Source organism: Mirounga leonina, unplaced genomic scaffold, assembly GCF_011800145.1.
Source record: "Mirounga leonina isolate KUSES-001 unplaced genomic scaffold, KU_Mleo_1.0 Mir_114, whole genome shotgun sequence".
Lineage (NCBI taxonomy): Eukaryota > Metazoa > Chordata > Mammalia > Carnivora > Phocidae > Mirounga > Mirounga leonina.
The window spans coordinates 22,238,209-22,250,506 of NW_023270265.1; the positions used below are offsets into that span (position 1 = coordinate 22,238,209).

Below are 12,298 nucleotides of genomic sequence, written 5' to 3' on the forward strand. Positions count from 1 at the left end.
GAAGGAAGGAAGGAAGGAAGGAAGGAAGGAAGGAAGGAAGGAAGGAAAAAAGGGGGAGAAAAAAGAAACAGAAACGGAAACAAAACAAAACACGTATTTACCAGTGGTTTAAGGTGGTGGGATGCATTGGTCCTGAGCTCTGGGCAGAGAAAAGGTTTCACAAAGTCTTCCAACAAATGCCAGCCCCTGCAATGACAAAGATACAAAACATGTGGTGTGAATCAGGCACTCTGTGGCCTCTCCCCAAGGAGGCCAGCCAAAACACCAATCGGCAGGCAGCCTGTTTAGGCTTACGCCCCCATCCTCCTCTTCCAGCCTCCACTCTCTTCTCTGACTTCCCCAACTGGAACAAGAATCTTTAGTTCACCAGCTGAAATGGTCCCCATTAGAATCAGTGGACCTTGGACAGAAAGAAGCTTTAGAGATCATCTATAACAGGGCTCACAAACTGAAAGCTCAGTGGGTTACATCTAGCTTATAGCAGTATTACAATCGATCTGTAAGATAGGTTTAGAAAATTTGAGCCAAAACTTAAAAATCACAGAGGTCACATAAAAACCCAGACTTCTAAGTTCTCTTAAAACAACAACAACAGGGGCGCCTGGGTGGCTCAGATGGTTAAGCATCTGCCTTCAGCTCAGGTCATGATCCCAGGGGCCTGAGATAGAGCCCAGCATCAGGCTCCCTGCTCAGTGCAGAGCCTGCTTCTCCCTCTCCCGCTGCCATTCCCTCCGCTTGTGCTCTCTGGCTCTATCTCTCTGTCAAATAAATAAATAAAATCTTTAAAAAAAAACCCAAAACAACAACAACAACAAAAAATCAGTCAACATGGCCTACACATGTCTAAAAACGATCAGCTGTGCTAAGTAGCAGCTGCCCTTCAAGGCAGGCTTGGCTACTCCAAAATGCCACACTCCCTACCGCTACCTGTCTCACCGCAGAGAGAGCTGTGGTTATCACTGCCCTTGTATTATTGGGTTTTTTGGTCTTATGTGTGTGTGTGTGAGAGAGAGAGAGAGAGATACAGAAATAATTCCCTCTACTTAACGAAAGTGGGAATGTAAAAGGAAAAGGGGCAGAGTTCCAAGAGGAAAAAAAAATGGTACAGCACATCAGCAACTTAAGTTAGTACCCCACTCTGGAAGGCATGTGAAATCCCTGAACAAGTACAACACTTCCATATTATAAAAGTATAAGCAGGAAACTGACTTGCCTACTCCCACAGTTAGAAGCAGAGCTAATTCTAGAACCTAGGTCTCTTGACTGCCAATCTAGGCACTCTTCCACTATGTCCCACCGTATGGTAGTCTTATATTGTAAAACAAAAAATATTTTATATACACAGGTGTGCATGTATGGGTCTTTCAAAGCTAATACTAAAGTCAAGGAGATAGAGTTGAAGTATCCAACCCGCTCCACTGAAAGGCTTGCCATACTCTTCTATTCTTTGACAAATGAAGGTAAATTCCATTAGGTTCCCTAAGGCTTCACTTCCTAATGTGACAGTCTCAAGAATGTGGATCCTTGGGCTCCTGGGTGGCTCAGTCGGTTAAGCATCTGCCTTCAGCTCGGGTTGTGATCCCAGAGTCCTGGGATCAAGCCCTGTGCCGTGGGGCTCCCTGCTCAGCAGGGAGCCTGCTTCTCCCTCTTCCTTTACCTCCAACTTGGGCTTGCTCTCTTTCTCTCTAGCGCTCTCTCTCTCCCTCAAAAAAAACAAATAAAATCTTAAAAAAAAAAAAAAGTTGCTCCTTTAAGAACAAAAATGTCTCATAAATACCACGCATCTATTACTACAAAAGTGGTCAGTTAATGTCCCAAACTGTCTGAAATACTCTTTATGCTAGAAAAATGTCCTTTGATATGCATTTTGAATACAAGGCTACAAATAAGCTTATATAGAGGTACTAGACTATAATAAACAATGTTCAACTAGAAGATCTTGGTAGGAGTTATTTATATCATCCCCTCAAAAAATGTACTGATTCATTGATCATTCAACAGGTACTCACTGAACCCAATTACACACCAGGCAGTGTGCAAGGTGATGGAAACAAAAAGATGAACCAGATCCAGTCCCTGCCCTTAAGCTGCTCTGTCAAGGTAAAAGATCTGATACTCAAAAACAGTTCTAACACAAATGGGGAAACCTAAAGATCTGGGAAGGCACCGGTGTTCTAGGAGCATGGGCTGGGGCTCCTGGTGCAGCTGAGGGGAATAGACACTTCCCAGCATGGACAGATGCCGAGGAAATCCTAAAGCAGGGAGGGGAGTGGAGCAGGCAGGGGGAGAAAAGAGGAGAGGGTGGGAATTATAGGCCATGGGGCAACACGGGCAAAAGCAAGGAGTGAACAGCCCCTCCAATTTGGTCTCATCCACATTTCGTGTTACCTTGTCAGTCGTAAAAGCCCCTGCCACCTGGGGGCACCTGGGTGGCTCAGTTGGTTGAGTGTCTGACTCTTGGTTTCAGCTAAGGTCATGATCTCAGGATTGTGAGATGGAGCCCCACGTCAGGCTCCATGCTCAGTGGGGAGTCTGCCTGAGGTTCTCACTCTCCTTCCTCCCTGCCCAGGCCCCCCACCCCGCTCACGCTCTTTCTAAAATAAATAATCTTAAAAAAAAAAAAAAAAAAAAGCCACTGCCACCTGACCCAACATCTGCTGAGAGGTCATGTACACTTGTGGACATTTATCTCGCCAAGTGCCCATATCAAGAGTGCCACCATTTATCAGCACTGATTCCTGGCAATGCCCACCTAGGACTCCCTCAGGGCAACCAATGCTGTCCCAGAGTCTGCCAGGCCCAAGAAACATGGTGGTAGAAATACTGACCCTTCTAGTATTTTTAGTACTTCTGTCATGTCCCTGAGAAGACAGCTGATAGTTTTTTGTCCTGTGCCAGTCATGAGCCCATCCTGTATCTACCTCAGGGCCTGGATTTCTATGGCCAGAATCTACTATGCAGTCAAGCCTTAAGCAGGAAGTTTTGTAAGAAAATGTCCCAGAATATCTGCCCATCAAAATCCCCAGGTGGAGTTCTCTCAGTCTCATGGATGGGATAGGGATGAGCCGCCAGCCCCAATCTAGGCTGAAGCAAAGCCAGGGGGCAGCACCCCAAAAGAGACACTTTGGAAAGGAACATAAAGAGGAGTGAAGACCAAATATGTGTGCATGGTTAGGGTTGCTCAGGGTTCAAGACCAAGATGAGCAAACAAAGAGGCAAAATTCATCTCAAGAGTGGGAAGAACTTCCCTGGATCTGTCACTGGTGGGCAGGTTCCCAAATCTGGCTGACAATTAGAATCACTAAGAAAAAAAAAATTCCTGGGCCCCCGACTCATTAAATCAGAATCTCTGATTTGGAGGCCCAGGCATTGTTCAGGTGATCCTGATGCCCAGAGTCCTACCCATTTGGAAAAAAGTATCTTTCTTTCTTTTTTTTTTTTTTAAAGATTTTATTTATTTATTCATGAGAGACAGAGAGAGAGAGAAGCAGAGGGAGAGGCAGGCTCCCAAGGAGCAGGGAGCCCGATGCGGGACTCGATCCCAGGACCCTGGGATCATGACCTGAGCCGAAGGCAGACGCTTAACCATCTGAGCCACCCAGGCGCCCCTGGAAAAAAGTATCTTTCACTCAGAGGCTTCAGGAGCTCCAGAAAATCTCCTCAAGGTCATTAATTCAGCATCCTCCAGGCAGGATGCAAGGATCCAGGCTTCGGGGGCGTTGCACATTCTTAGTGTGTTTGGCCACTCCCTACATCACATTAAGAGAACCATCACTTAACTCGTTTTATTCTAAATACGTAAACATAGAATGCCTGCATACGGTGACCCGGAGCCACTGCTTCCAGATTCCAGTCTCAGCAGATCGGAGCCCTCATACCTATGCAGGCTCACCCTGTAGGGCAAAGGGTCTGGGAGCATCCAGTCACCAAGGTGGCCTCCAAGGAACAGTTCCAAGGCACAAAGTACTCTGCCTCAAGTCCTTACTGCCCACCAAAGAGAAGACACTGAAGATCAATGCAATGCCTAGAAACCTGCCACGCCAGCTGAGCACTTCTCCTTCCAGATTTCCACTTTGTGGTTAACTGATGGCCTGAGCAATCTCAAGCCAAGAATGGCAAAGTAAATGCTGTGCGCCACGAAGATGACAGACGGGAGTAAGTTGGTTCCGTGAATGGGCCAACCTAAAAAGATCTCTCCCCTGACATCACCAGATGCTACCAGGTGACCTTCAGACAGCCCAGCACCAGAGAAACCCGCAGCTGACCAACGTCAGCCTTCCTGATCGCAAGGCCCAGCAGCATTCCATAGTATCCTTCACCAGGAGGATACTCTTACGCATCCCCGCCAGCCTAAGGGTCCTCCACTTGAGCCATAATGCAAATTTGGAAGAGTGTAGGTGGGACAGGAAGTCTAGGAAAAGCTTAAGATACTAATCTGCCCCTTCTGGGGGTCATCAATTTTTAGGCAATCCATTGTTTCCTGCAGTACCATTCATTATGCCTTTGCCTAAAACAAGACATTTCTTTGACTTATCCCTCCAAAAGAAATCGCCAAACGCCAAACACCTGGAACCATTACCTCTCTCATTTACCTCCTCCTCTCTACCCTACCCCAAGAATATAGAACAATGCTAGCTAGGTGTTGTGGAAGTCACATTAGCCACCTTCATTCCTACCAATCTAGACCATCCAAATAGGTCTAGTCCAATGGGAGCCTCTAGGGTTACAGGTCCTCAGAGCACTATGTACCTCTCCATAGCACAAGCACTTACTCATGCTTACCTCCTTTGTTGTTTACCTGGTAAGGAGTCTTTTGCTTGTTTACCCAGCTAATCACTGTATGCCAATATAATGCCTTCAAACCCTCCAGGTTCCCTCAAGATATACCTCAAATTTCATATCCCCCAGCTGAAGGATGATCAAGCTAACCCATCCCCTAACTACTTAGGTCTGCCACTAGACTCTGAAATCTAGGCCCCCACTAATTAGCCCACTAATTTAGTGGACCCAGAAGAACTGCTCAGAAAGCTAGTCTAAAATTGGAGAAAATGCCCAACTGGCCTTGAGGCTGACCAACTTGGGAAGGAATCAAATAAAAATAATTATCTTTATTTCTTTTGTGCAGTATATATCATTTTATTTAAGATGATTTTCTAATATATGCAAAATGAACTTTTTTGGCCCAGAAAGTACTTCCCTATATCCCAGAACAAATCCCACTGGGACCATGCCCAAATACTCCATGCCAAGGTAGCTCAAACAGGAATCACCTCTGGTCCCTTGACCAGTTGTCCTCCCTCTACACCCATTGGCAGAGGAAAGTGGGTTTGGAGGAACTTTTTAAAGCCCTCCCACCTACTTCAGATTCAGTAGGAAGCAGAATGAAGGTCTCCAAGTTCTGTGAACGACACAAAGCTCATAAAATAGAATAAAATTAGTTGAAAAATAGCAAAATAATTTTTAGCTCCCCTTATAAAAAAAAAAAAAAGCACGCCTACTTTAAATGAATCATTTAAGTATGAGTGACTTCATACTTTCTTCCACTGGGATATAGTTTTCTTCCTCACAAAGATTCCCTCCCAGGCCCCCCTCCACTCCTGAGACAGGGTACCTCCCCAAAATACCTGTCCTGATTTGCCCCCCCCCCCCCCCCCCGAGAAAATCTTGACAAAGCCCAGAGTACTCCCCCTGCAAAAGGCCAGAGGCTCCTTCCCTCTACGGTCTTTGCATTTGCTGTTCTCTCTGCCTGTGAAGCTCTTTCCCTGTGTCTTGCCATGGCTGGGGTATTCTCACCATGGGGAACTCAGATCCAATATCACCTCTTGACTCAGGCCAGCCCTGCCTAATCTTAGTCCCACCAGCAAAAGCTACTTTCTCAATAGGACTATCACAACCTGTAATAACCTTAACTTATCCATGCTTCCCTCCAGGCGGCAGGAATCTTGCCTGACTTGTTCATTGCTGCAAACCCAGCACCACAATAGTTCCTGGCACAAAGCAAGTGCTCAATAAGTGGGTGAACAAGGAGGTGGAGACAGGCCACTGGAAACAGGGCTGAGAGCCCTCCAAACATGTCCTATGGCATGACTTCATCATGGCATGGCTTCTGGAATGGTCTCCTGGTTTCTTACCTTGATTCTCCTTAGTCTCGTTGATACTTAGATAGTGATTCTACCACTGCATATCCCACTCCCTACCCCAACTGCTCAGACTTGGGCATTCCCCCTGGAGACTCAATTCCCAAGTTTGGCTTCTCCTACTCTGCTTCCATTCAGCCATTCCGAGCTTGCAAAATACAGACATCCACAGGGGTAGTTGACCTGCAGGACTCTGACCCAAGCCCACTCTTCCAGCTGTATCACCAATACCCCAGTTCCCCATTTCCACCCCATCACCACTAATCAGCTCACAGCTCAGCTGTGTGCAACTACCACTCCTAAAGTTGAAACCTCTGCTCAGGTCTCTCCTGCTGCCTCAGTACCTGCTAGCTTCCTCTCGCCTCTCAAAGCCCCCAGAGCTTTCGGCCTGGTACCCTGTCCCTCTACCCCACAGTCTTTCTTTTGTTTCCCTCAGTGGTCTGTTCTTGATGGTTAATTCTTTCTTTTGTTTCCCTCAGTGGTCTGTTCTTGATGGTTAGGGTCCAATCTAACTCATCTCTGTTGGCCCTGAGCCTGGTACACAATAGGTACCCAGTAAAAGCATACTTCTTTTTTTTTTTTAAAGATTTTATTTATTTATTTGACAGAGACAGAGATGGTGAGAGCAGGAGCACAAGCAGGGGGAGTGGGAGAGCGAGAAGCAGGCTTCCTGCCGAGCAGGGAGCCCGATGTGGGACTCGATCCCAGGACCCTGGGATCACGACCTGAGCCGAAGGCAGACGCTTAATGACTGAGCCACCCAGGCGCCCCCCAGTAAAAGCATACTTAAGTGAATTATCTTATTTTCTTTTTGACAGTTTTCATTTCCACAGGGACTCCATGAAGAACCTTAACACTCAGCACAAGTAATAGAAGACATTCTGTTGTTAGCATGCTTATTAAAACCAAGTAGTTTTATCATCATATTATAAAAACAAACAGCTGAATGGTGAGAGGCAGAAAGCTATGAAACTAGGAGCACTGGTTCTGGGTTCGAGTCCAGTCTTGGCCACTCACAGTATACTAATGGGTACATCACTTTCCCTCTCTGGCTCCACTTCTCATTCTCTGTAAAATGAAAGGGCTGGTCAGACACAGAAGACCAGGACATAGAGTACCAGGATTCCATTTGTATGAAATATCCTGAAGAGGGGCGCCTGGGTGGCTCAGTTGGTTAAGCGACTGCCTTCGGCTCAGGTCATGATCCTGGAGTCCCAGGATCAAGTCCCGCATCGGACTCCCTGCTCGGCGGGGAGTCTGCTTCTCCCTCTGACCCTCCCCCTTCTCATGCTCTCTCTCTCTCTCTCATTCTCTCTCAAATAAATAAATAAATAAAAATCTTAAAAAAAAAAAAGAAATATCCTGAAGAGACAATCCAAGGAGGCAGAAAGTAGATGCATGGTTGCCAGGGACTAAGGGGAGGGAGGGACGGAGCGAATAATGGTAATAGATACAGGTTTCTTAGGGACTGATGAAAATGTTCTGGATTAGATAGTGTTAACAGTTGCACAACATTGTGAATATGCTAAAAAACACCAAATTAAATACTTTAAAAGGGTTAAAGTAATGAATTCTGTTACACAAATTTTAAAGAAAGAAAGGGCGAGACTAGAACAGAGGTTGAAAACTGGAGGCTCAGCAAGGCTACACCAGGCCTACGGCATGTACTTTAGACCTAAACAGTTTTTTTTTGTTGTTTTTTTTTAAAGATTTTATTTATTTATTTGAGAGAGAGAATGAGAGACAGAGAGCATGAGAGGGAGGAGGGTCAGAGGAAGAAGCAGACTCCCTGCCGAGCAGGGAGCCCGATGCGGGACTCGATCCAGGGACTCCAGGATCATGACCTGAGCCGAAGGCAGTCGCTTAACCGACTGAGCCACCCAGGCGCCCTTAAACAGAGTTTTTGATGTTATCTGCAGAATCGAAAAGCCAGCCTTTGTCTGTACAGGTGGTTACACAAATCTGCACTTGATAAAATTGCACAGAACATACACATGCATGCGCACACTGAGTGCATATATAAACTGAACTAGGGAAATCGGCGTAAGGACTGTAGATTGCAACAGTATCCATCTCCTGGTTTTGATACTGAACTATACTTACGTAAGGTGTTACCAATGGCGAAGCTGGGAGAAGGACACACAGGAACCCCTGGACTTTTTTTTTTTTAAACTTCCTGTGAATCTATACCTACAGTTGACCCTTGAATAACACAGAGGTTAGGGGCACCAACCCCTGCTCAGTTAAAAATCCATGTATAACTTTTGACTCCCCCAAAACTTAACCTCTTGTTGACCAGGTCTTAGCGATAACATAACCAATTAGCACATATTTTATGTTATATGTATTATATACTCTTACAATAAAGCTAGAGAAAAGAAAATGTTAAGAAAATCATTAAGGAATTAAAAATACATTTATAGTACTGTAAAGAATCTGGGTTAAGTGAACCCATGTAGTTCAAATCTGTGTTGTTCAAGATTCAACTGTATTTCTTTTTCTTTTTTTTAAGATTTTATTTCTTTGTCAGAGAGAGAGAGCGAGCACAAGCAGGAGGAGTGGCAGGCAGAGGCAGAAGCAGACTCCCCGCTGAGCAGGGAGCCCGATGTGGGGCTGGATCCCAGGACCCTGGGATCATGACCTGAGCCGAAGGCACACGCTTAACTGACCGAGCCACCCAGGCGCCCCTCAACTGTATTTCTAAATTTAAAAAAAAAAAAAAAAAAGGCCAAGCTATTACCTTTTAAATATTCTAGATGTGTGGCTTCTCCTTAAAATAACAAGATCTGGTAACGGTGGGCCTCAAAGACAGCAATTGGATGGAGCTGGGTAGTAGCTACGCCCCCTTAAAGGCGCACGGCTCTCAGATCCGTCTCCCTAAACACCAAGTAAGTGTCACTGCCATTTATCACAATGCTTACAATGCTTCTTCCCTTACAGAAATATTTGTCTCTCAACAGTAAGAAAATGACAGACCAACAGGGTCCTATATTTCCAGAAAAAAGGGAGACCACAATCTTTGTGGAAGTGAAGAACATTCCTAAGATTGGAGTTGGAATCTCTGGCCCTTCACCACCTGTCACCTGGCGGACCTCTGAGGCATTTGAGGTTTGGACCCCAGGACTATAACTCTTTAGGACCAGATTTCTTCCACTAAGACAGCAAATAAATTTTAAAACCAAACCACTGGAAAAAAACACAGCTTAAGTATACACAGTATCCCATTCTCCCCTAAATATTTTTATTCTTTTCATCTTACCTTTCCTGAGAACAGAGGATCCTGCTTTCAGCCACCGAGAAGGAAGGTCCCACCCCTTATGCATGATCACATCCAGATAAATAAGCAGTCCTTTTTTTTCCCATTGAAACTGAAGTTCTATTTAGTAAGGGAGGAAAAGGGCCCTCAGGGCATACATTCCCCCACCTTTCCCATCACACCACCACCCCACCCCCAGAGAACGTGCTTGGAATGCAAGTGTCCCTGAAAGGGGGCGGGGCAAAACCACAGAAGCGAGGGAAAGGGCCCAGTGAATGCTTTTAGTGCAGCTGTTTCCAGTCAGGTTACACAGAAGAATCACCTGGGACCCTAGACTGAGGACTTATAATACCCCCCTCCTTCAGGTGACATTCATGCAGACTACCCAGCATTGATTCATCCTATGGCCTTTGTAAACCATTAATTTAGAAACCCCTGGCTACCCTGAGCACCAGGGCAGGACACACTTCTCCAGTCCAGAGATGCTAGAGCTATGCTGTCCTGTACGTAGTCACTGGCCACACAGGGCCACTGAGCTCTTGAAATGTGGCTAGTGGGACTAGAGATGTTCTGGGAAGGTGACATACACATTGGATTTTGAAGACTTGGTATGGAAATAAGGAATGTAAAATATCTCATTGACATTTTTTATACTGATTAAATACTGAAATATTTTAGATATACTAGGTTAAAGAAAATCTGTAGTTAAAATTAATTTCACTTGCTTCTTTTTACATTTTCAATGTGGCTTCTAGAAAATCTTAACATGTATGGCTCATATCATCCTTCTCTTTCACAGCCATGCTCGAGGAGACGCTCAACATTCATTCCAGCATGGGGATCCCAGCCATAATGGAAAAAAAAAATTAGGACTTTGGTCAAGCCTGGTCTCCACCTACCAACTCAACTCCACGATCCTAAGCAAGTTACGAATCTGACACTGTTTCCTCCCCTGTACCCAGCACCATAACATCCAGCACACTGGGCTGAGTGTAAATAAAAAAGGCCTGGCATCTTCCAACAGCTGGTACTCAACACCTGCACCCTCCCTTCTCCGACTTCCTTAGGGCCCTAAAATCTGAACCCAGGATCTCCTGGCATCAAATTTACCAAGCAAAATGCCCACTTCTACACAATGGCTGCAGATGGCACAGTGGTTCTCCACACAGAGGGTACAAAGGAATCACCCGGAAGGCCCCCATCCCCCAGAGACCCCGACTCTATCCCCCTGGTATATGCATTACTTACAAGAACCGTGGAACATTCTAGGAGTCCCTCTGAGAAACACATGGCTGAGAACTGTGACCAACATCATCAGAGCCACATCAAGATTTCCCTGGCCAGAGTTGGGCCAGCCTGAACGAGGCAGCTGTGGCCCACGGACAGGCCAGGAACTGAGCAGGGCCTTTCCCCTGCAGAGTGCTGCGATCCTAACAGCTTTTAAAGCTAGGTAGGAAATGACCGTCTGCCCTGGACATTGTTCCAAACACCAGAAGGCCACTGACACTTCCTGCCCTCACATAAGGCCCCTTAAGAGGATCAAAAAATATAGATAGGTAATTTCAAGGTGCCCAATAGCTTGGCAGTTGGGCTAAAACAAAAACAACAACTGCGCCGCTGAGCACTCCCACCAGCAACATGAGAGGAACCAGGCAGGTCCTCTTTCTGCCCTTGCCTGGTTCCCAAAAGCACCAACGCTCGCCTGAACTTCCTCAATATCAGGCCAATGCTTGGGGCTCTTCTCCAGAAGCGTTTCTCCTGCTCTCCTCGGAGCCCAGAAAGGGGCCAGCACTTGATGCACAGACCTGCATGGTCCAACAGCCTATTTCCTCCAGGGCCTGCAGGAAGTCCTCTTACTGGATGTGCATGCGGAATGGGCAGAGCGCACACATCAACTGAACCCCTACAGGCATGCTGGCAGAAGAAAGAACTCTCTTTACCCAAACCAGGCACTGGTCCTTCCCTTGCTTTAAAAACCCTGTGTGCTAAGCCATCTCCATCTCAAACCAGTACAAGAGAGCAATTTCTTGGAGAACAAACATTTAAATTATCTTCTCCAATAAAAGTTCCGTCAGTATAACACAACCAAGAAACTCAACCTTGTCCTTTTTCGTAGGGCAAACTTCCTCTCTGTGGAAAAAATACAATCTGAATGAATCGCTGCATCCCTCCCCACTACGTCCAAACTGCCTTGTATTTTTTTTTTTTTTTTTTTTGGAAACAGGGTCCAAAGTGATTAAGCACTGAATCTGAGAACTCGGACATATTTCTTTATTTTTAGTGCAGGAAAATGATGTAGGAGTTTGTTCAGAGGAGAGAGGAACACAACCTGCACGCTGACTCTGGCACGCCAAACCCCACCACAGGCCACTTCCCCCAGGTCACCCCCACTCTAGAGTCTGCTTCTCACACTCTTCTGCCCCCCAGTCAGCCTCTGTCTCCCAGACAGAACACACGAGAAACGTCAATATAACCTGGTCTCCTAGTAGCCCAGTCTCCACTTGGTGGCCACGTAAGCAAACAATCCAGTCTAAACATAACAAAAATTCAAAATGTTATTGCATTTCTTATTGAACACCAACAGGAGAGAACGAAAGTCTTAATGCACCAGGAACGATCTTTAAAACTCTTCCCCCTTCTCTACCACTTGTATCCCTCAGACAGACAGCAACTATTCTTCCAAGTTGACTCCTCTCCTCCTCCCCACTCTTGCCAATCCCATAAACACTTCTCCCTCCCTCTCTTTACCCTTCTCCTGCATGCCTTCTTCTGTCACACAAGCATTGGGCCTTCTCAGATACAAATACAGCTCCTCTTTACACTTACACTTTTACACACACACACACACACACACACACCACCCCCAGTTCCTGGTCTTCCAACTCTGCTTCTATCTGTTGCCCCA

The 12,298-nt window shown here is 46.0% G+C and overlaps 1 protein-coding gene across 32 annotated transcripts in view; it reads right to left on the bottom strand.

The window, feature by feature from the left end:
- SORBS1 (sorbin and SH3 domain containing 1) overlaps positions 1 to 12,298 on the bottom strand; it is a 227,050-nt gene that overhangs the window by 163,319 nt on the left and 51,433 nt on the right. For all 32 annotated transcript variants that reach the window (XM_035025550.1, XM_035025593.1, XM_035025559.1 and 29 more), the window contains exon 2: positions 102 to 186. The gene's annotated coding sequence lies outside the window, so the exon portion shown is untranslated. The remainder of the gene's footprint in view (positions 1 to 101; positions 187 to 12,298) is intronic.